A 25,716-nucleotide genomic window follows, 5' to 3' on the forward strand; every position below is an offset into this window, starting at 1 on the left:
ATTCAAACAGGGTTAAAATAATGTGGTCTAGAATTTTATTGCAAGCGAGAAAAGAAGCAATAAGAAATAATAATGAATGATTTTATTATAATCATAATGGAAACATGTGCCCTATCGAGGCTCGGGGGTCGGGCTGTCCCCGAGGAGTGATCTCTAATAGTCACTGAATTTACACATCCCTATTAGAAGGAAAAGGACACTTGATGACGACAGCTGGCCTTGACGTTTGTGAACCAGCCTTCCTAAAGATCTGACTTAAAGAACGTCGAGAAGGATCTTGATTCCTCTTCGTTCTTTGATCTTTAACAGGGTTGTATCCTAACCCTTGTTTCCCCGGATTGTCCTTGATAATGGGTAGCTCCGGGATTCCTTGGGAGTACTTGCCCAATCTTTGTCCTGGCAAGTATCCATTCTTTGTGAGCATATGAGCTACCTTCTTCATTTCTCGGGGAAACGTTTCAACATTGGCAATTTCCAATGCTTGGAAAGCGGTTTCCAAAGCTTCCTCTGCTGCATCCACATAAGGTATGTTGGATGGCTTGCTGATGAGTATGTCGTCTTCAGCTTGCACGGTCACCAGTTTGTCACCCACTATGAACTTGACTTTCTGGTGGAGCGTAGAGGGTACAGCTTTCGCATCATGAATCCAAGGTCGGCCTAGGAGACAGCTGTATGCAGGAGTAATATCCATCACTTGAAATTCGACGTTGAAGATGGTGGGTCCAATTTGGATTGGAAGATTGACTTCTCCCACCACTTCTCTTTTGGAACCGTCGAAAGCTCGAACGATCATGTTGCTCGGGCGCATTTGGATTCCCTTGATTGCCACTTGCTCGAGCGCTCTTTTTGGCATTACGTTCAAGGAAGATCCATTATCTACCAAGACTTTAGCGATGTGATACTCCTTGCACTTTATAGAGATGTGCAAGGGCTTGTTGTGGTTTGATCCCTCGGCGGGGATTTCTTCATCGATGAAGGTGAGGTGATCATTAGCCTTGATGTGACTAACAATCCCCTCAAACTCGTCTTGGGAGATAGTGTACGACACGTATGCCTCGTTCAAGACTTTCAACAGAGCTTGCCGATGCGGTTCGGAGCATAGGATCAACGACAACAGCGTAATCTTTGCTGGCGTCCTATGAAGTTGATCCATGATGGAGTACTCGCTCTGTCGGATAAACTTTAACAGCTCGTCTGTCTCCTCCTCGGATTCTTTTTCCTCGGTTTTCTTTTCTTCTTTTTCTTTATTCTTGGGGGCTTTGTTATGAAGATTATCGGGAGTGTAGATCCTACCACTCCTAGTCATGCCCCCAAGTCCAGCGATGTTGGAGATATCGCTGTCGGCAGAAGAGTGGATGTCGTATATCCACGGCACAGCCTTATTTTGTAAGGGAAAGGCCTTGGAACTGTGATCCTTAATGGTGTTGGACCTTCCCCTTTGTTTGTCTTGATTACCAACAACGGAGTTGACGTGTGCTCGCTTGGCGCGGTTGTTGGCTTACACTTGATAACGAACGGCGTGTGATCCATTCTTTGAATATACGCATCGATTATTTCTTTCTTTTTATTAATGTTTATTAATGGATTACTAGGAGAGATGTATGAATGACTCCTAGATCTCTCCATGATCTATATGCATGATATGAGATGATGAGGTTGAATATGCATGCATAGTGTTTATTCAACTAAGCATTATCATGTTTTTAGGATGTTCCTAAGATGATGCATGATATTGCTTGGTTTGGATAAATAACCCTTTTTCTTTTTTGGGTATTTTTTATTATTATTATTATTTTTTGGGTGAAAAGGGAAACTACCTATATGAATGTGATGAAGGTAGATGTTAACACCATGCAATGGAAGATTCTTATTCCTATTTATTTTTATTTTTAAAAGAATAGGAATGTTGTATGTTTAAAGAAATGCAATGTATGCTCAAACAATTTCACATAAACAATGCACAAACAATTCACTCATCCACGAACAGTCACGAGCGAATCACGAGGTAGGGGTATCCTGCAGAAATGGTGCATATTCAAGGTAGGTTCTAACTGTTCTCACCAGTCCAAGGCCCCCAAGGTGCCCCCATTATAGGGACCCAATTCCTCTCATCGTAGGTCGATGGAAAGCTCAAACGCACCGTCGGACTCAAGTTCATGGTTATCACCTTGAGTGATGTTTTCCGACAACGGTCTACGGGCACCTATAGACCCATTCGACAACCGGCCGTACTAACATCCACTCCCTATGGTTAATCACTCATGCCCCCGGGTATAGAGGGAACTGTTGTGTGCAAAGGTTTGTGTACAGTTTGTATTTCAAACAATTGCGGAATTTAAACATACAACAGTTATTTAAAGCCATATAATAAATCATGTTATCATACAAGCAAGGGGTAACGAAGTAATTTTTAACTATTATTTGTTAAAAACAATCTGTCACTAAATGGGACTGACTCTCGAGGCTTCCCCAGTGGAGTCGCCATCTGTCGCCACCGGCCCGAAACAGGCTTTCGGCATTCGCGAAGGATGGTTGGACTCGCTTATTTGTTTTAAAATGTGGATTGCTAGAATGACTTATTCTCAAACTGAGACCTCGTCAAACGAGCAATTTTATTAAAATGGTTCACCAATCCATATTAATCCCAAGCGGGACCCTCCATGGATTAGTGGTTTTCGCAAAAGGAGGGTTCTTTGGAGTCGCCACCAATGTTTTACTCAAAACATTGGAAAAAGGGATAAGGCAATTGATTTTATAAATCAACTTCGGCCATTACAACCAGAGTTGGGTAAGGGAGTCGGTTACGCGTGGGGAAGGTGTTAGCACCCCACAGCGCCCCTTTCGGGTTCCCTATGACAGATTATTTCTAAAATAATAGCGTAAAAATTACTAAATTACCCCTATTTATTCTAAGCAATTATAGATTAACTATCTACATGATGACAGTTAAATATGCACACAGAAAGCAGTAAAAAGAAGGATTTTTGAAGAAGAAACCTTTGAAGCGTGCTTTTATATATTTCGTAAAACTGGGAAGCTTTTTGGCGTTCCCTCGCTCTACAAGCCCGCTCGCTCCCTCCTATAAAATTTTGACTACGGAAATCCGGAGGATTTCCCTTCGACTAGGTTCGATCCTCAAGCAAAATGGCTCGGGGCTCAAGAACTTCGTCGGATCAACTCTCCGAGTGATTTCTAGGGCAGAACACTGCTCAAAAACCCCAGAATACTCAAGGAGAGGGTTAAAACTATGTTTCAAAGTGTGGAATGACGTCCAATTGACGTCATATTTATAGGGAATAGGCGCAATACGGGCTACAGAATCAATACGGCCGTATTGAAATTTCTGAACTTCAATACGGTCGTATTGAAGTTCAATACGGCCGTATTGAAATTCAGAAATTTCAATGCGCCCGTATTGAGTTCACTGCGGCTGTATTGAAGCTTCAATACGGCCGTATTGATTTCAGTACGGCCGTATTGAAGTTTCAGAAACTTCAATACGCCGTATTGAGTTCACTGCGGCCGTGTTGAAGCTTCAATACGGCCGTATTAAGTGTAGTACGGCCGTATTGGGCTTCATTCCCTCCACTTCCTTATTTTAAGCTACTCTAAGACCTCTAAATCTACAGATAGCCATCCTATGGTCTTCTAGGAGTCCTTCTGGCTGACTTTCCTTCGATCTTTGAGGGTCTTCGAGTTTTATTTCCGACCCGGACAATTTTAGGGGTCTACAGGAAGCAGCTCCTGAACAACCCCCTCTACATCCTGGACCTGAGGTGGACAATGCCGCTATCCTAGCAGCTATTCAATCAATGGATAACCGGCTGAAACAAATGGATGAACGCCAGCAGCATTATAATTACATGGTTGATCAAATGTATCAATGGCACATTCAACGGTATCCAGATGATTTTCCACCACAGTGAGATCTTTCTTATTCCTTATTTTACTCTGATGCTTAGGGACAAGCATTCCTTTCTGTTGTGGGTTGGTTGCATATTCATGCATTTTATAATTTTGTCAAAATAATCTATCATGCATTCATTAGCTCTTTGCTTCGGGACAAGCAAATCTTTAAGTTTGGGGTTAGGAGGATGTACGCATTTCATTCATTCATGCAAAAAAAAAAAAAAAAAAAAAAAATCATCCATATATACATATTCAGTTAATCCCAGCTTGAATTTGTGTTTGAAAAGTAAATATTTTTAATGAAATTGTTCGTCTTTGAAAACACTGAATGTGATGAATTGAATCTTTAAGTCTCAGAACAAAAGGTTGAAAAATTAGCTGGTTTTGTGGCTAGCACTTGGTTCTTAGTATTGAGGCTTGAAATGATCGAGAATTATAAAAATAGTCTCTTGAAGATAAATTCTTTTTAATTCGTGCTTAAAAGCTTTTGGGGGGTAATAAAAAAAAAAAAAAAAAAAAAAAAATCACCTAGCACCCCTTTGAGGTCATAGGTTAGAGGGAGAATATTCTTAACCTTAGAAAACTAAGGGAACTAATTAGCTACTGAGAAATTGTTTAGTAAAATAGCTAGACCCCCTTTGAGGCTACGTGTTCTTGAAATTATCATCCTCTCTACACTGATTGGCTACTGGGGAAATGTTTTAGGTGAGACAAAAACAAAAATAAAAATATTACCCCTATTTGTGTCACAAGCATTGAAAAATTATTTCTGTTAAATTATCTTCGTTTGACTAATGAGCTTTACAAGATTTGACATCATGAAACTCTTAGAAACTAAGAGTTGGCGCTAGTAATGAAAGATTAAGATTCTAATTGGACCTTGTGAGACTAAGAGTGAAGATTTTAAATGTTCAGTTAATTCTTGATGATTTTTTTTTCAAAGTGCTAATTATTGTTTGAGGACAAACAAAAGTTCAAGTTTGGGGTTATTTGATGTTGTGTATTTTACTCGTATTTTAGCACTTTAATTCACAAGAATTCATAGCATAATCATGCATATCTTTCATGTTTTTAATAAATTTTTATATCATTTTCCTATTTTATGCTTTTCTTGGTATGTGTTGTGTTTTCTCTGAGCAGGATCAAGATTTAAGAATTAAAGAGGAAATGCTGAGCTACAGGGAAAATCACGGCCGTGATTCTAAATCACGCCCGTGATTCACCAGAGAAAATCACGGCCGTGACTCCCAATCACACCCGTGAACGCCACTGACCCTTCATAGATGTGCTCCAGAGAAGATCACGGTCGTGATTCTCAGTCACGGCCGTGATTCACTTCGCGTCCCAGCTTTTTAAGTTTTATGTTTTATTTTTATTTTATCTTTGTAATTTTTATCTTGGTAGTTTTACCTTTTTACCCTTTTAGGTTATAAATTAGATGAGGTTAGCCTAGAACGGGGATTTTTGTTTCGGAGACAATTTTTTTTAGTTTTTGACACTTGGAGAAGGTTGGGCGCCTGTGCCATCGACTCTAAGGTTTGCTTTTCTTTTATTCTTCTTTTCTTGGAGAACTACTATGAACTCCTGTGAGTAGTTTCCCTTTTTCTGGGATCAGGGCTTAGCCTCTGAGAACCTCTTTATTAATGCATTATTCAGTTTCTTAATTTTATTCCAATTCTTGATTTGTTCTTTTATATTTTATATATGAACTTTAATATTATTGTTTTCATAATAACATTAATTAAGGATGAACTGAGAGGAGAACTTGATTATAATTATGATAAACAATTAATCTTAATTTTCATAATCATAGATAATTAGGGATGAACTGAGAGGAGAACCTAATTATCGGAACCTAAAGGAACAGACTTGAGTGTTAAATCACGAGAGTTGATTTAAGCTTTCGAGGAGCAATAGATTAACAAAGATCTTAATGGGTTTAATTGAACGTAATTACCACGAGAGTAGAGATTAATTTTAATTAAACACGTCCTCGTAGCCTGAGAAGGTGCAAGGATTAAATTAGGTTAAGACTACCTTCAAGATGGAATAGAATTAATTAATGAAAATAATAATTCAATATTGTTGGAACTCTTTGTGCGAACCCTAGATTCCCGGAAATCTCCTTATCTTATCTTAAAGTTTTATCTTATTCATTAATTGCATTACTATCTCTTTTACCATCAAATCTGATCTTATCATCTCAAAACAAAAATTCAATCTGTTTTAAAATTCAAATTAAAATACTAGTAATTCTAGGTCAAACACGTAGTCCCTGTGATTCGATATTTATTACTTGACGACAACCGTACACTTGCGGTTTTCCATACATCAAGTTTTTGGCGCCGTTGCCGGGGACTACGTCTCTTGATTTAAATTACAATTATTTTAATTCGAATTTTTTTTTAAAAAAAAAAAAAAAAATTAAATAAATAAATAATTTTTTTTTTGTTTGTTAGTATTTACTTCTCCAATTCAGATTTCACGGGTCACTTTCTTTTTTTTTGCAGTGCCTTAGGGTTAATGCAAAAGAGATCTCTACGTCTTGGGAAACCAACACCACTTGATCCTGAGATTGAAAGAACTCTCCTGAGAAGGAAAAGAAACCTTTCTAGAGAATTTGACATGGCTGCACAACGAGATAATTTACCGCTTCGGGATTACTCTGCACCCGTAGCTCGTGGGATACCTGGAGGGGAGATGCAAACTGGAGCTACTGTACCAGCTTCTCTGGTGAATATGCTCAAACAGAACACCTTTGGAGGACTACCATCAGAAGATCCTAATGACCACTTAGAGGGGTTCTTGGAAATCTGTGAGACCCAGCAATTTGATGATGAAGTTTCTGATGGAATGCGACTCCGCTTATTCTCACTCACCTTGAGAGATAAGGCAAAGGTGTGGCTAAGAACAGTGCCTAGAGAAAAGATAGCAACTTGGGAATTATGTGAAAGAGCTTTTCTAGAGAAATTCTTTCCTCCTTCTAAAACTAAAGAATTGAGGAAGAAAATCACTAATTTCCAACAAGGCACTGGAGAGACTATTTATGAAGCATGGGAGCGGTTCAAAGGATATCTTCAAGCATGCCCACAACATGGCTTCAACCGTTGGCTTACCATCCAATTTTTCTTTGAAGGATTGGACCAACAAAGCACCATGATATTAGACTCAGCAGCTGGAGGATCTTTCATGGGGAAACCTATTAATGACTGCATGATTATTTTGGAAAATGTAGCCTCAAATCACAGCCAATACAGTGAAAGAGAAGTCACAGCAAGGAAAGGAACTCCGGGGCGATATGAAGTGAACAATATTGAGTTACTCTTAGCAAAATTTGATACTCTTAATCAAAGATTAGACAAGATGGAAAAAGCTAAGGTTAATTCAGTGGCTACAAATCAAGTATGTGACCTTTGTAGGGAACAAGGGCACACTGCAGTAGATTGTACCTCAATTTTTACTGGAGAAAAAGAAGATACTACTGAACAGGTGGCAGCTTCTCATAATTTCTATGACACTCCTCGAAGAGAGAAGAGTAATCCATATTCCAACACATACAACCCTGGTTGGAAGAATCATCCTAACTTTTCTTGGAAGAATAACCCAGTTCAAGGAACTAGCAATCAGCAACCTAATTTCCGTCCGTCCAATCACTTCATTAATGGGGAAGGAAATCCAGTACAGACACCCTCAATTCAACAAAGTGTTTCAAGATTAGAAAACCTTATGGAGAATTTTGTCACTAATCAAAAACAGACCAATGATTCAATGGCAAATTCTATTCAAAACCTTGCTGTCAAGGTTGAGAATATTACTCTCCACAACAAGATGCTGGAAAATCAAATTGCACAGTTGATGCCTAGTTCAAACAATTCTCCAGGTAAGTTCCCAGGTAAAACAGTTGCAAACCCAGCTGAAAATGTTAATGCTGTTACTTTAAGGAGTGGGAAGAAATTAGACAGACCTGTGTCTAATCAAAATGATAATATTGAGATCGATGAAGACGCTTCTCCTATGGTTGAAAAACCTGAAAAAGAGAGATTAGAAAAAGAAAAAGTATCTTCATCAAAGCCTCAAACTGTTTATCACCCTCCAATTCCTTTTCCTCAAAGGTTAGCAAGGACTAAACTTGATAGACAATTTGAAAAATTTTTAAATATGATCAAACAAGTGTATGTAAACATTCCATTTGTAGAAGCTCTACAACAGATGCCTACATATGCTAAATTTCTTAAGGATATTTTAGCTAACCGAAGGAAATTGGATGATAGAGAGACTGTTACATTGATCCATCATAATTTGCCCAAAAAACTTAAGGATCCTGGTAGTTTCTCTATACCTTGTCTCATTGGAAATCTAAGGTTTGAAAAAGCCTTATGTGACCTTGGGGCAAGTATCAGTTTAATGCCTTTATCAATTTGCAAGAAATTAGATATGGGAGAATTAAAGCCTACAGCAATGTCAATCCAGTTAGCAGATAGATCTATAAAATATCCCATAGGAATTTTAGAAGATGTTCCAGTTAAGATAGGTAAATATTTAATTCCGGGAGATTTTGTTGTTTTAGAAATGGAAGAGGACAAACAAATACCAATCATACTAGGTAGACCATTTTTGGCTACAGCAGGCGTGATAGTAGATGTCAAACATGGAAAATTGTCCTTATCCATTAATGATGAAACAATGGAATTTAATATTGCTAAATCTGTTAGACAACCTTCTCTTGAAAATATTTGCTGCAGGGTTGATATATTGCCTAAAGACATGGAGGAAGAAGTCATGAGATCTATTTTGAGGGATCCCTTGGAGAATTTTCTAGTTGGAGGAAAGCACATAGATCTTGAGGGGATTCAACCTAATTATGCTTGCTTGATCGATTCAAGTCCCCCGTGTAAAGAAAAAGATCCTCTAGTAGAAAGTCTTCTTGAGTCTTCAACAGATTGGCAAGAAGAAAACTCTCCAAAGTTAGAACTTAAACCACTTCCTTCATCTTTAAGGTATGAGTTTTTGGGGGCTAATTCCACTTATCCAGTCATAGTAAATTCAGCTTTAAATGAAAAAGAAACTGAAAAACTTCTCAATGAGTTGAGAAAATTTAGAAAAGTTATTGGATATACTATGGCTGATATAAAGGGAATTAGTTCTTCATTTTGTATGCATCGCATCTTCTTGGAGGAAGGATCCAAACCTTCTGTTGAAGCTCAAAGAAGACTAAATCCCAAGATGAAAGAAGAGGTAAAGAAAGAAATTTTGAAATTATTGGATGCTAAGGTAATTTATGCTATATCTGATAGTCCTTGGGTAAGTCCAGTTCATGTGGTTCCTAAGAAAGGTGGGATGACAGTAGTTAAAAATGATAATAATGAATTAATTCCCACAAGAACTGTGACTGGGTGGCGTATGTGTGTTGATTATAGAAAATTAAATAATGCCACTAGAAAGGATCACTTTCCCTTACCTTTTATTGATCAAATGCTTGAAAGGTTAGCAATGCATTCATACTTTTGTTATTTGGACGGATACTCCGGTTTTCATCAAATCCCTATTCATCCATTAGACCAAGAGAAAACTACTTTTACATGTCCCTATGGTACTTTTGCTTATAGGAGAATGCCTTTTGGCCTATGTAATGCACCTGCTACCTTTCAAAGATGTATGACTGCAATCTTTAGTGATTTATTAGAAAAAGAGATGGAAGTTTTCATGGATGACTTTTCAGTTTATGGTATTTCCTTTGATGACTGTCTATTAAATCTAACTAAAGTATTGCAGCGTTGCTCTGAAGTGAATTTAGTCTTAAATTGGGAAAAATGTCATTTTATGGTACAAGAAGGAATTGTCTTAGGACACCTAATATCTGGGAGAGGAATTGAGGTAGATAGAGCAAAAATAGAAGTAATTGATAAATTGCCTCTTCCAATTGATGTTAAAGGTGTTAGAAGTTTCTTAGGGCATGCCGGTTTCTACCGAAGGTTTATTAAAGATTTTTCAAAAATCTCTAAACCATTATCTAATCTACTTGTGAAAGAGGTACCTTTTAACTTTGATGTTTCTTGTAAGAATGCATTCTACAGGTTGAAAGAAGCTCTCACTACAGCTCCTATTCTGCAAACTCCTGACTGGAGCCTTCCTTTTGAAATCATGTGTGATGCAAGTGACTATGCTATAGGAGCTGTATTGGGACAAAGAAAGGACAAGAAGGTTCATGCTATATACTATGCCAGCAAGACTCTTGATGAAGCCCAAGCCAATTATGCAACAACAGAAAAAGAATTGTTAGCAGTCGTCTATGCTTTTGAAAAGTTCAGATCTTATCTTGTGGGGTCTAAGGTTATTGTTTACACAGATCACTCTGCCCTAAAGTATCTTTTTAATAAAAAGGATGCTAAACCTAGGCTCCTCAGATGGATTCTCCTTTTACAAGAATTTGATTTAGAGATTGTGGACAGAAAGGGAGTAGAAAATGTAGTAGCTGATCATCTCTCTCGACTTCCACAAGACCAAGCAACAAAGGAGGAACTCCCTATTAATGACAGCTTCCCAGACGAAAAGCTTTTAGCAGTTGTTGTGAAAAACAGTCCCTGGTATGCAGATTATGCGAATTACTTAGCATGTGGAGTCCTTCCTGAAGACTTTAATTATCAACAAAAGAAGAAATTCTTTAGTGACCTTAACAGCTTTATTTGGGATGAACCTTACCTATATAAGAGGTGTAGAGATGGTATCTACAGAAGGTGTATCTCAGAAGAAGCAGCTCCTCACATCATTCACTCATGTCATTCTTCCGCATATGGAGGGCATGCTAGTACGTCAAAAACTGCAGCTAAAATTCTACAATCTGGTTTTTACTGGCCAAACTTATTTAAGGATACTTGGAAGATGGTAAATTCTTGTGACCAATGCCAAAGATCAGGGAATATATCCAGGAAACATGAAATGCCATTAAATGGGATTTTAGAAGTAGAAATTTTTGATGTATGGGGAGTAGATTACATGGGACCATTCCCAAGTTCTAAAGGTTACAAGTTCATATTAGTTGCAGTTGATTATGTGTCCAAGTGGGTAGAAGCGATTCCCGCTCAAACGAGTGATTCAAATACTGTCATTAAACTCTTCAAAAGAATTATATTTCCAAGATTTGGGGTCCCAAGAGCTGTGATCAGTGATGGAGGCTCACATTTTATTGAAAGAAAGTTTGAATCTCTCTTAAAAAAGTATGGAGTCACTCAAAAGGTTGGTACACCTTATCACCCTCAAACAAGTGGACAGGTAGAAATCTCCAACAGAGAAATCAAAAAGATTCTTGAGAAGACTGTATCTACAACAAGAAAGGACTGGTCTTTAAGATTAGATGAAGCTCTTTGGGCCTACAGGACTGCTTACAAAACACCTATTGGCATGTCTCCATTTAGGCTGATTTATGGCAAATCTTGCCATCTTCCTGTAGAGCTAGAACACAAGGCTTTGTGGGCAATAAAATACTTCAACTATGACCTAAAGGATGCTGGAGAAAAAAGGAAATTGGAACTCAATGAGCTTGATGAAATCAGATTAGACTCATATGAAAATGCTAAGATTTACAAAGAAAGAACAAAGAGGTGGCATGACAAGCATATACATAGAAGAGAATTCAAGCAAGGGGACTCGGTGCTATTATTTAATTCCAGACTCAGATTGTTTCCTGGAAAATTGAAGTCAAGATGGTCAGGGCCTTTTACAGTTCAAAAAGTATATCCCTATGGAGCTGTAGAAATCAGAAACGATAAAGGCGACATATTCAAGGTCAATGCACAGAGATTGAAGTTATATTTCCATGGGGAACACTTAGAAAAATTATACTCTATGGTTCTTCAGGAACCTACTCAAGTTTCTTAAAAAAAAAAAATAATAGTAATAATAATAATAATAATAAAATAAAATTTCAGAGTTCCAGAGAGAATCACGACCGTGATTCTAAATCACGGGCGTGATCTTCTCTGGAAAATTTTTGGAAAACCCTAGAGAGAATCACGACCGTGATTATAAATCACGGGCGTGATCTCCTCTGTTTGAATTTTTGAAAACTCACAAAGAGAATCACGGCCGTGATTTCCAATCACGCCCGTGATTCCCTGCTGACGCTCAACAGATACAACCCGTGATTTTTGAAATTCCCCTTTCCCTTATATATTTTTCCCCCTCCTTTTACATTCTCACTTCTCTCAAACTTACGAACTCTGCCCATTCTCTCTTTTCTTCTCTCCCAAACCCTAGCTTCTCACTTCTTCTTCCTCTTCTTCCCTCTTCCTCCCACATTCACTCCTTCCGTTCATCCATGGCTCCCAAGCGCACCCGTACCGTTGGTTCGTCCTCCACCGCTTCCGATACCCACAGTTACGAGGAAGAAGCAAGTGAAATTCCGCACCTTCCTCTGAGGTTCTATCGGAACGATGAACAGCGTGAGCGGAACGAGGTATTACGCTTCCGCACTATCCATCCTACCAGGTATCTCGACTTCCCATTTATTCGTAAGTTGGGTTTACGTGCTGATATCAATTTCATGTTAACTAACATTGGGTGGGCAACCTTTGCTACCATGCATAATGATGTTGTTTATCCTCGACTAGTTCTTGAGTTCTTGAGCTCTCTCCACACGAAAATATTATCTGGGCCAAATTGTTCTGAAGGTTTGATTTCTTTCCGTATGTTTAACCAAGAACACGAATTAACCCTGGCTCAGTTCAATAATATTTTTGGATTTCCCACTGGAGGGAGCACGAGAACCCCAAGTTCTTTCAACCCTGGTTCTTTTTGGTATAATTTGACAGGTACAAGTAATTGGGTCGCTGGAAAATGTAATTCCTCTGCTTTCCGCCATCCCGCCATCCGTATTATGCACCGCTTTATTGCCTCTACTGTTTTGGCCCGAGGTGATTCTGAAGGAAAGGTTCGTTTGAGCGACCTTTTACTTTTATGGGCTATGATGGAAAACAGAGAGGAGCCTATTGATTCTGGCAGTCATTTGGCACGACAGTTCCAGAGTATTTCCAATACCAGCCACGGTGCGATTGTGAATGGCGGCCTCATTACCACTATAGCCAAACACCTTGGCTATCACGCTTGGCTGGACCAGTTAGAACCACTCCCTGGAAGCCGTACTATTAATTTTGCTACCTGCTCTTCTATGAACTGCATTGCGAAACATGAAGATGATAAATACTACTTTGTAGTAACCCAGTCGGGAGTGCACCACCAGTTACCAAATCCAACATACACCGTGAAGAACCGGGCTACACGGCAGTTTCCACTGGAGCCATTAGAGGACCTACCTCCAGCAGCTGAGGAAGCGGCTCCTGCAGATGAGGAAGCAGCTCCTGAACAACCCCCTCTACATCCTGGACCTGAGGTGGACAATGCTGCTATCCTAGCAGCTATTCAATCAATGGATAACCGGCTAAAACAAATGGATGAACGCCAACAGCATTATAATTACATGGTTGATCAAATGTATCAATGGCACATTCAACGGTATCCAGATGATTTTCCACCACAGTGAGATCTTTCTTATTCCTTATTTTACTCTGATGCTTAGGGACAAGCATTCCTTTCTGTTGTGGGTTGGTTGCATATTCATGCATTTTATAATTTTGTCAAAATAATCTATCATGCATTCATTAGCTCTTTGCTTCGGGACAAGCAAATCTTTAAGTTTGGGGTTAGGAGGATGTACGCATTTCATTCATTCATGCAAAAAAAAAAAAAAAAAAAAAATCATGCATATATACATATTCAGTTAATCCCAGCTTGAATTTGTGTTTGAAAAGTAAATATTTTTAATGAAATTGTTCGTCTTTGAAAACACTGAATGTGATGAATTGAATCTTGAAGTCTCAGAACAAAAGGTTGAAAAATTAGCTGGTTTTGTGGCTAGCACTTGGTTCTTAGTATTGAGGCTTGAAATGATCGAGAATTATAAAAATAGTCTCTTGAAGATAAATTCTTTTTAATTCGTGCTTAAAAGCTTTTGGGGGGTAATAAAAAAAAAAAAAAAATCACCTAGCACCCCTTTCAGGTCATAGGTTAGAGGGAGAATATTCTTAACCTTAGAAAACTAAGGGAACTAATTAGCTACTGAGGAATTGTTTAGTAAAATAGCTAGACCCCCTTTGAGGCTACGTGTTCTTGAAATTATCATCCTCTCTACACTGATTGGCTACTGGGGAAATGTTTTAGGTGAGACAAAAACAAAAATAAAAATATTACCCCTATTTGTGTCACAAGCATTGAAAAATTATTTCTGTTAAATTATCTTCGTTTGACTAATGAGCTTTACAAGATTTGACATCATGAAACTCTTAGAAACTAAGAGTTGGCGCTAGTAATGAAAGATTAAGATTCTAATTGGACCTTGTGAGACTAAGAGTGAAGATTCTAATTGGACCTTGTGACTCTAAGGTTTGCTTTTCTTTTATTCTTCTTTTCTTGGAGAACTACTATGAACTCCTGTGAGTAGCTTCCCTTTTTCTGGGATCAGGGCTTAGCCTCTGAGAACCTCTTTATTAATGCATTATTCAGTTTCTTAATTTTATTCCAATTCTTGATCTGTTCTTTTATATTTTATATATGAACTTTAATATTATTGTTTTCATAATAACATTAATTAAGGATGAACTGAGAGAAGAACTTGATTATAATTATGATAAACAATTAATCTTAATTTTCATAATCATAGATAATTAGGGATGAACTGAGAGGAGAACCTAATTATCGGAACCTAAAGGAACAGACTTGAGTGTTAAATCACGAGAGTTGATTTAAGCTTTCGAGGAGCAATAGATTAACAAAGATCTTAATGGGTTTAATTGAACGTAATTACCACGAGAGTAGAGATTAATTTTAATTAAACACGTCCTCGTAGCCTGAGAAGGTGCAAGGATTAAATTAGGTTAAGACTACCTTCAAGATGGAATAGAATTAATTAATGAAAATAATAATTCAATATTGTTGGAACTCTTTGTGCGAACCCTAGATTCCCGGAAATCTCCTTATCTTATCTTAAAGTTTTATCTTATTCATTAATTGCATTACTATCTCTTTTACCATCAAATCTGATCTTATCATCTCAAAACAAAAATTCAATCTGTTTTAAAATTCAAATTAAAATACTAGTAATTCTAGGTCAAACACGTAGTCCCTGTGATTCGATATTTATTACTTGACGACAACCGTACACTTGCGGTTTTCCATACATCAGCAAGCTAGAGAGTGTTACTAGCAATTGGACCAAGAGATGGACCTAGGCTAAATTTTTGATATTAGACTCATTTTACTCCTAATTTTTCATAGATTTGATCTAGGTAGGTTCCATTCACATTGGATGAACCTAACTAAACCAAATCAACATTTTTCAAAATCGGTTGGAGTAAAATAAAGTCCATGAGCCACCCACCTTGATTTGTGTTCACATTGCTTGTTCACACTCAAGCTTAGAAGCTTGAAGAACAAGCTTCTCCTTAGCTTGCTTACTAAGCAAGCTAAGTGAGTAGCTTGCTCTCCAAGCCTCTAGACCATGGATGGTTAGCTAGACCTTACCATGGTTCCTAGTGAACCATGGTTAAGGCTAGCTTGCTCTCCAAGCTTCCTACTCCTATATTTTCATTTTTTCTTCATTGTAAAACACTTTTGGATATATTGAGATTTCATTTCTGAATAATTTTTCAGATTTCTCTCTTCTAAAAGTCCCTAAACCTCTTTGATATTCATCCAATTCTCTTATCCCTTCACTAGAAGAGTGTGGTGAGAATTGAAGAGACTTATCTCTTCATCAAGGAGTGGCGTCTCTTGGGAGATTTCTCCACCAAACCGTGGTGGTTCTAAGGTCTCCTCCTCCATTGGATACCTTAGCAAAGCTTAGGAAGAATCAAGGAGCCAAAGATCTAGGGAGGAACTTGAAGAGGATTCACATCAATCCGGATTCTCCATCAAGTTTTCCATCATTTGGTATCAGAGCTAGGTCTCCTTGGTAAATTCGTTCCTAAGCTTCTTGTCTTGTTTTTGTTCGGTTCAAATCATCTTGTATTGTGTCTAAACTGTTCCTATATGTGTTTGCTTTTATTGTCTTGAGTTTGTGTGCCTTGAGTGGTTCTTGTGTCACATCTATAAATCTATAGAGCACACTCACTTTGTCTTGCTTGTTTTTGGTTCATCTTCTAAATTCTTGTGAATCAATCCTTGTGTGTGTCTTAGGTATTCTTTGTATGTCTTTTTAAATTTTTTAGGATTGATTTTATCTTCCTTTGGACTCCTAAAAATTTCGGACAAAAAGAAACAAGAATACAAGTATTTTTCATTTCTTAATCTTCTAGTTTTGTCTTAGAGTCATGTGTAGTTGTTTTACTTGTCATTAAATCCTTGTGCCTTTTTATTTTTGAATCTATATGAATTGATCTCTGTTCTTATATGGTGTCATTGCTGGTTGAACATTATTAAATCTTAGTGTGCTCATAAAATGATTCCAATGCATGTTATTAGATCTAACATGTTCTAGAGTCAATTTTTTGTGAACTTCAATTGCTATTTGTTTCTTAGCAATTTGTGACCAGCAATTCCTTGTGTGTCTTGTGCTTGTTTTGAAAAAAAAATAGAGTTAGAAGTGAATTAAAAACAAAAATCAAAGTGTACAAAAAATAAGAACAAACTAGTATCAAAACTAGTAACATTTTTGTGTTGAAAATTTTGACTAGTACACTTACACTTCTACTCTTCTTACTTCTCTTTTCTCCACCACTTGGAAACCTCTTTATTACTTGTGTGGCCTCTGTTTTAAGTGCTTACTCTCTGTATTCAAAGAAAAGAAAGAAAGAAAAGAGACAAAAATACAAGAAAAAGAAAAGAAAACAAAAGAGAAAAACCTAGAAAAAGCAAAGTGAAAACAAAACATTATTAGTAGCACTTGGCCTTGAAATTTTGTGTAATTTTTCTTGAGGTTTGCTTGCTGTCCAGTGGTTGGAAAAATACTTTGAAACACTCAAAACAATAGCACAAATTTTGTTTTGGTTTTTGTAATCCATTCTAGTGCCATTCCTAGGACTAATCTTTTGTGTGCTAGCTTTTGAAATTAGCCTTTAATTGTTGCTTTGTGTCTTCTTGGCTCTCTTTGTTTTGTCACATAAATTCCTATAAGAGTGTAGCCTATTCTAATTGTGCTTTTCAGTTTTAATTTCTTGGCCTCTACTCTCTCTTGATTGATTGTTAAGCCTTGGTGAGATATAATTCTTTTTCAAGCCATTACACTTGGAAGGAAGGGTTAATTGAGACACATTGGATTAATCTCAAAGGGGTCAACACTTGAAGAAGATTGAGGTATAGATTACTTGAGTGAAAACACCTTGGAAAGGCTCACTTGTTTGTTCATTTTGCAGCCAAGACATTTTTCTTATTTTAGGTTGAAGGTTGTGACGGATTTGTGGAGTTCCTCATTTTCCTACATTTTGGTCACTAAACTTGTTGCAAAAGCTGTTCCAAATTCAGCCCTCAAGACCTTTGAAGAGACTCTCCAATTTCTTTTGAGTTGTATTAATTTCTTGTTGTAATTCCTTAACCATACCCTTGGGTTAGTTTTTAACTTTCTTTTGTTGAAAACGAACTTACATTTATGAGTGGTTGTTTGGGAAAACTTTTGCTTAAGTCCCACCACTTTCTAAATAGTCTTAAATAAAGATTCCTAGGCACGTTTAGTACTTGTGGAAGGGTCCCCAAAGGCTTTAAGTGCCATTTGGGCTTCCACTAGGACACGCCTAGTTTTACTAGCTTTCATACTACGTATAGAACTTGTGGAAGTGTCCCAAAAAGCTTCAAGTGCCACTTGGACTTCCACCCTAGGACAATTCGACTAGTGTATGCTTTACTTGCTTTCCTTTATTTTTTTAATTTCTAAGTTCGTTTAGAAGGCTTCCTTTGCCTACTAGGGGTTTCGTGCACACACACACAACTACTTTACTTGCTTGTGTGAAAAATTTGTTTTGTAAGAAAGGTATAAGGGGGTTTAGTAATTTCCACTTGAAAAGGCTTGGTTATTAAGTGGCTCCTTGTAGCTCGCCTCCCTTGATAGTGCAACTTGTATACTTAGACTTCCAAGTACTTAGTATTGCATCAAAAAGAGAAAATCTTTTGTGAAAAATCTTTATCACTCACTTTGCAAAATTCTTTAAGATTTGTGAAAACCTTTCTCTTGCAAAAATGAGTGATCATTCTCATGAAAGTATGTGTGTAGACCCCTAAAATTGTCCGGGTCGGAAATAAGACTCGAAGACTATCAAAGATCAATGGAAAGTCAGCCAGAAGGACTCCCAGAAGATCATAGGATGACTATCTGTAGGTTTAGAGGTCTTAGAGTAGCTAAAAATAAGAAAGTGAGAGGAGTGGAGCTCAATACGGCCTCTTTGGAGCTCAGTACGGCCCGTATTGCATTTTTGAACTGCAATACGGCCGTACTGAAACCAATACGGCCGTATTGATGTTTTTGAAATTCAATACGGCCGTATTGGATTCAATACGGCCATATTGAAGTTCAAAACTTCAATACGGGCCGTATTGACACCAGGGGTCGTACTGCGCCTCACCCCTATAAATAAGACGTCATTTGGACGTCATTGGACACTTTTTCACACTTCTTGGACTCTCTCCTTGAGTATTCTGGGGTTTTTGAGCAGTGTTCTGCCCTAGGAATCTCTCCGAGAGCCGATCCGACGAAGTTCTTGAGTTCTGAGCATTTAGCTTGAGAATTCGAACTAGTCGAAGGGAAATCTTTTTGATTTCCATAGTAAAGATTAATTTTTAGGGAAGGAGCGAGCGAGCGTGTAGTGGGAGGGAGCGCCAAAAAGCCTCCTAGACTTCATTGAAATATATAAAAGCACGCTTCAAAGGTTTCTTTTCTAAAATCCCTTCTTTTACTGCTTTCTGATTGTTGCATATTTTAAATTGTCATCATGTAGATATTTAATTTATAATCGCTTATAATAAATAAGGGTAATTTAGTAATTTTACACTGTTATTTATAAAATAATCCATCATAGGGAACCCTAATGGGGCGTTGTGGGGTGCTAACACCTTCCCCGCACGTAACCGACTCCCTTACCCAACTCTGGTTGTAATGGCCAAGGTTGATTTATAAAATCAATTGCCTTAAATCTTTTTCCAATGTTTTGAGTAAAACATTGGTGGCGACTCCAAGAACCCTACCTTTTGCGAAAACCACTAATCCATGGAGGGTCTCGCTTGAGATTAACATGGATTGGTGAATCATTTAATAAAATTGTTAGCTCGACAAGGTCTCAGTTTGAGAATAAGTCGTTCTAGCAATCCACCATTTTCAAAACTTAAAAAGAGTCCGACCATCGTCGCGAATGCCAAGGTCCGTTTCGGCGGGTGGCGACAGATGGCGACTTCACTGGGGAAGCCTCGAGAGTCAATCCCATTTAGTGATAGATTCTTTTCAAAATAATAGTTTAAAATTACTTTATTACCCCTTACTTGTATGATAACATGCTTTATCTATTTAGCTTTAATAACTGTTGTATTTTTAAATTCTCGCAATTGTTTGAAATACAAACTGCACACGAACCTTTGCACACAACAGTTCCCTCTATACCCGGGGGCATGAGTGGTAAGCCATAGGGAGTGGATGTTAGTACGGCCGGTTGTCGAATGGGCCTAGGTGCCCGTAGACCGTTGTCGAAAAGCATCACTCAAGGTGATAACCATGAACTCGAGTTCGACAGTGCGTTGGAACTTTCCATCGACTTACGACGAGAGGGATTGGGTCCCTATAATGGGGGCACCTTGGGTGATGGAAGGTGGCTTCGTTCCATGCACGCCCTTGATCTTGGTTCAACAAGGAGACTCCAAAGAAGATGGAAAGATGGTGGTGATGTTGGCGGAAGCACAAAGTGAGGATGGTTTGCTCAAGGTTGTTTCATCCAAGTGTAGGATGAAACCTATTTAGGGTTTTGCTCTCTTAGGGTGGAGATGGGAGGAGGTTAGCCAAAGGCAACCTAGAAACTAAGGGAGAGTTGGTGTTTAGGGTGGTGGTGGTCACGCTCAAAGGGGAGGAAGGTGTTTGGTGGGGTGTTGCTCCTTTTGGCTAGCTCACTTCACTAAGGTAGGTGAAGGCCAACCTAGGAAGGCCAAGCTCAACTCACTCATGGTGGTTTAGGGAGGAGGAGAAGGGAGGGGCCGTGGAGTACCTAGAGACTATGGAAGAGAAGTTGAGGCAAAAAAATGCACACTCAAATTCAATATATCCAAAGTATGTACAAGGTGATAGGCTAGGGTATAAATAGGAGTGCTAGCATCTAGGGTTTCATTTGGTGTTGCATTGGGCGAAATTCATCAAGCCAAATGCATACTAAATGAGATGCAAATTAACCCTAGATGCTACTTGGTGGCCAAGTTTGGCATCTAAGGGTTTAGGTTGGCTACAACAAGGTGCATGATAAGTCTATGCACCTTGGCCCTCCAATTGGGCCTAAGCCTACCTAACACCAAAAATGTCCAAACAATTCCACTAAGTGTGCGTCACCCTCCTAATGGACACGCCTAGCCCAAATTGAAATTAACCTAAGCATCTAAACACCCCAAAATACAAGGGCAAAATGGGAAATACAAAATAAACCCTAGGACTAAAATACCCCAAAATACAAGGGTAAAATTGGAATAAACCAAATAAATCCTACACTACTCAAAATTAGTCATAGCATTGGACCATGTGATGGGTTTCACATGAAGTACCATGGATGGTCCTCCATCATTGGGGGCCTCAGACCAGTGAGAACAGTTAGAACCACCTTGAATATGCACTTTTCTGCAGGATACCCCTACCTCGTGATTCGCTCGTGACTGTTCGTGGATGAGTGAATTGTTTGTGCATTGTTTATGTGACATTGTTTGAGCATACATTGCATTCTTTAAACATACAACATTCCCTTTTAAAATAAAAATAAATAGGAATAAGAATCTTCCATTACATGGTGTTAACATCTACCTTCATCACATCCATATAGGTAGTTTCCCTTTTCACCCAAAAAATACAAAAAACAAAATACTCAAAGAAAAATATCCAAAAAAAAGATATTTATCCAAACCAAGCAATATCATGCATCATCTTAGGAGCATCCCGAAAACATGATAATGCTTAGTTGAATAAACACAATGCATGCATATTCAACGTCATCATCTCATGTCATGCATTCTTATCAAAAATCATGGAGGGATCTAGGTTTGCATTTCATACATCCCTCCCAATAAATCATTAATAAACATTAATAAAAAGAAAGGATCAATCGATGCGTATGTTCAAAGAATGGATCGCACGCCGTTCGTTATCAAGTGTAAGCCAACAACCGTGCCAAGCGAACACACGTCAACTCCGTTGTTGGTAATCAAGACGAACAAAGGGGAAGGTCCAACACCGTTAAGGATCACTGCTCCAAGGCCTTTTCCCTACGAATCAAATAAGGCTGTGCCATGGATATACGACATCCATTCTTCTACCGACAGTGATATCTCTAACATCGCTGGACTTGGGGGCATGACTAGGAGTGGCAGGATCTACACTCCCGAAGATCTTCATGACAAAGCTCCCAAGAATAAAGGGAAAGAAAAAGAAGAGAAAACCGAGGAAAATAAAGAATCCGAGGAGGAGACTGATGAGCTGTTAAAATTTATCCGACAGAGCGAGTACTCCATCGTGGATCAACTTCATAGGACGCCAGCAAAGATTACTCTGTTGTCGTTGATCCTAAGCTCCGAACCGCATCGGCAAGCTCTGTTGAAAGTCTTGAACGAGGCATATGTGTCGCATACTATCTCCCAAGACAAATTTGAGGGGATTGTTAGTCACATCACGGCTAATGATCACCTCACTTTCACCGATGAAGAGATCCCCGCTGAGGGACCGAATCACAACAAGCCCTTGCACATCTCTGTCAAGTGCAAGGAATATCACATCGCTAAAGTCTTGGTGGATAATGGATCTTCCTTGAATGTGATGCCAAAAAGAACGTTCGATCAAATGGCAATCAAGGGAGTCCAAATGCGCCCGAGCAACATGATCGTTCGAGCTTTCGACGGTTCTAAAAGAGAAGTGGTGGGAGAAGTCAATCTCCCAATCCAAATTGGACCCACCATCTTCAACGTCGAATTTCAAGTGATGGACATTACTCCCGCATACAGCTGTCTCCTCGGCCGACCTTGGATTCATGATGCGAAAGTTGTTCCCTCTACGCTCCACCAGAAAGTCAAATTCATAGTGGGTGACAAGCTGGTGACTGTACAAGCTGAAGATGACATACTCATCAGCAAGCCATCTGCCATACCTTATGTGGATGCAGCAGAGGAAGCTCTAGAAACCGCCTTCCAAGCATTGGAGATTGCCAATGTTGAAACGTTTCCCCGAGAAATGAAGAAGGTAGCCTACATGCTCACCAAGAACGGATACTTGCCTGGACAAGGACTTGGCAAGGATTCCCAAGGAATTCCCGAGCTACCCATTATTAAGGATAATCCGGGGAAACAAGGGTTAGGATACAACCCTAATAAAGATCAAAGGACGAAGAGGAACCAAGATCCTTCTCGATGTTCTTTAAGCCAGATCTTTAGGAAGGCCGGTTCACAAGCGTCAAGGCCGGTCGTCGTCATCAAGTGCTCTTCTCCTTCCGATAGGGATGTATAGACCTGATGACTGTTAGAGATTACTCCTCGGGGACAGCCCGACCCCCGAGCCTCGATAGGGCACATGTTTCCATTATGATTATAATAAAATCATTCTTCATTAATTCTTACTGCTTCTTTTCTTGCTTGCAATAAATTTCTAGACCACATTATTTTAACCCTGTTTGAATAAGCATGAATGAGGTTAAAATTTTCTTAATAACAATAAACCCGCATCATTTTTATGTGGAAGTGTGTATGACAACTTGGAGCACCTTTCCTTGGCCTCGACAAGTGCCATCATGGATAAAAAAAGAAATCCTAAAAACAAAAAGCTCGGCAGGAAACCCAAAAAGGGGGCTGCGCAAAAATAAGAGCAAAGAACCCGCTAGGAATCCCACAAAAGGGTGACCTAGGCAAAAATTAGGGTTGCAAAAATAAACAAAAATAAAGGTCCGCTAAGACACCACAAAAGGGTGTTTTAGGCAAAAATAAGGACAATCAAAAAGCGAAAAGAAATCCATGATGGTACCATGAGCCGAATTCAAAAAAGGTTCAAGGGAAGCTATCTAAGTTGTCAAAATCACAACGTCAATAACAAGATTTTCTTAACTTCATAAGTGTTGAATCAAACAAGCCTAAACACATAAGCCTACCTTGGCCAGCCATTCTTACAAAAACCATTTTCGAAAAAAATAATCCCCTCTAAAACACAAACTTCAGAACAAAAATATCTTTCCTTTCTTTTCTCTCTTGTCCCAAACGATTTTAGAATAATCTAGTGGAAACATGGAGATATAGTGGTCAATAGGAGGGTTGACATGTCTTCTAAAGGAAGGGAAGGATCACTTGGGTGATGACACCAATCTAACACGCATCATTCCTCGGTTATATAAATCGGCAGCGCACAGTCCGTCTAGAGGAATGGCAAAAATTCAAACAAAAACGCATCGGTTAATTCTTTTGAAAAATGAATCAAATAGAATTAGGTGCATCATACCGCATACATGCATACAGATGATAGGTGTACTGGAAGATCACTTATCCTCTGTTTATTCAAAAAAAAAATATAAAAAAAATAAAAAAATAAAAAAAAATCAATACGCCCGTACCAGTCTCAATACGCCCGTATTGAGACTAGGGTTACAGGCAACCCTTCAGCTTCAATACGGGCGTACTGAACCCAATACGCCCGTATTGACTCCAACGGACACACCAATACGGGCGTATTGAATTCAATACGGCCCGTATTGGTTCCCAATTTTACTCAATAACGGCCATGTCAGTACGGCCGTATTGAATTCAATACGGGCCGTACTGACGTGAAATTTTCTATAAATAGCCCATTTTCCCTCTCATTTCTGCATAGCATTCTTCACTCCTTTGCATACCTTCTTTGTGAGTGTGTCTGAAATCTTCCCGAACTCTGAGAAATGGCCGAGTCATCGAGAAAGAGACAGAGGGTTCCCGCCCAACGCGAAATGACCGCGCGGCATCTAGAGAGGCTGGAGCTTCTTGAGTCGTTTGTCTTCAAGCCATCAAGGGTGCTCGACTTTAGCATCCTCCAAGCGATGGAGTGGGAGGACGAGGTCCGTGGCTACATTGCCGCCATAGGATGGGGGTTCCTCCTTGACCCCCACCCTAAGATCTTCCCGACTGCGACAAAGGAGTTCTTGGCCACCGTCGGCGTCACTGAGTCGACGAACAGCTTTGGAGAGGCGGTCTACTCGGTGGACTTCTGGATGAATGGAGGATACCGCTCCTTGTCATTGGACGAGTTCAACGTCCAAGCCGGTTTCTTTTCACGAGCCGATCAGCTAGAGTATCGGGACGCCATCTGCGAGTACCCTGATAGTCCGACCCAGATTGAGATGTGGAGAGAGATCACGGGTCAGACGGATTACCATGCTGGAGTGAAGGGTACTCGGCTCCCGACTGCACTCCGGATCTGCCGTAAGCTGATCACTGGCTCTGTCCATGCCAGATCAAAGAGCCCAGAGTCAGTGACACGACAGGATCTACTGGCTCTTTACTGCATGGTCACTGGACAGAGGGCCAACCCCGGATTCTTCTTCCTCGAGCACATAAAGAATCTGGGGGCACGAGAGGGTAGCGTAGCTCGGCAGGGATACATCATGGTCTCCACGCTTCTTTCACGGCTTGCCGAGAACTGGGGGTGTCCCGATGGTGTAGAGGCGGAGGAGTTGGCGCCCAAGCCCATCAACGCTGCCACCCTGCTCAACATGAGGATCATTGCCAAGGCAGGGAGGCAATACGTACGGGCGACCACCGACGACACCTTCAGCGAGCTCTTCGCAGATATTGAGCTCCCGGGTGACGAGTGTAGACCCCTAAAATTGTCCGGGTCGGAAATAAAACTCGAAGACTCTCGAAGATCAAAGGAAAGTCAGCCGGAATGACTCCTGGAAGACCCTGGAAGACCCTAGGATGACAATCTGTAGGTTTAGAGGTCTTAGAGTAGCTTAAAATAAGGAAGTGGAGGGAATGAAGCCCAATACGGCCGTACTAAACTTAATACGGTCGTATTGAAGCTTCAATACGGCCGCAGTGAACTCAATACGGCGTATTGAAGTTTCTGAAACTTCAATACGACCGTACTGAAATCAATACGGCCGTATTGAAGCTTCAATACAGCCGCAGTGAACTCAATACGGGCGTATTGAAATTTCTGAATTTCAATACGGTCGTATTGAACTCAATACGGCCGTATTGAAGTTCAAAAATTTCAATACGGCCGTATTGATTCCATAGCCCGTATTGCGTCTGTTCCCTATAAATATGGCGTCATTTTGACGTCATGGGACACGAAAAAACAGAGTTTTAACCCTCTCCTTGAGTATTCTGGGGTTTTGGAGCAGTGTTCTGCCCTAGAAATCACTCGGAGAGTTGATCCGACGAAGTTCTTGAGCCCCGAGCCATTTTGCTTGAGGATCGAACCTAGTCGAAGGGAAATCCTCCGGATTTCCGTAGTCCAAATTTTATAGGAGGGAGCGAGCGGGCTTGTAGAGCGAGGGAACGCCAAAAAGCTTCCCAGTTTTACGAAAAATATAAAAGCACGCTTCAAAGGTTTCTTCTTCAAAATCCTTCCTTTTACTGCTT

At 39.4% G+C, this 25,716-nt stretch overlaps 1 non-coding gene across 1 annotated transcript; it reads right to left on the reverse strand.

Moving 5' to 3' along the window:
• Nucleotides 1–6,903: 6,903 nt before the first annotated feature.
• On the reverse strand, nt 6,904–7,010 carry LOC145952964 (small nucleolar RNA R71). Its single transcript, XR_014430468.1, has one exon. It is a non-coding gene; the product is annotated as a small nucleolar RNA R71 (small nucleolar RNA).
• Between the last annotated feature and the right edge of the window lie 18,706 nt (nt 7,011–25,716).

The sequence above is a fragment of the Cajanus cajan genome, chromosome 10 (assembly GCF_000230855.2).
Source record: "Cajanus cajan strain Asha chromosome 10, NIPB_CcT2T_4, whole genome shotgun sequence".
NCBI classification, from domain to species: domain Eukaryota; kingdom Viridiplantae; phylum Streptophyta; class Magnoliopsida; order Fabales; family Fabaceae; genus Cajanus; species Cajanus cajan.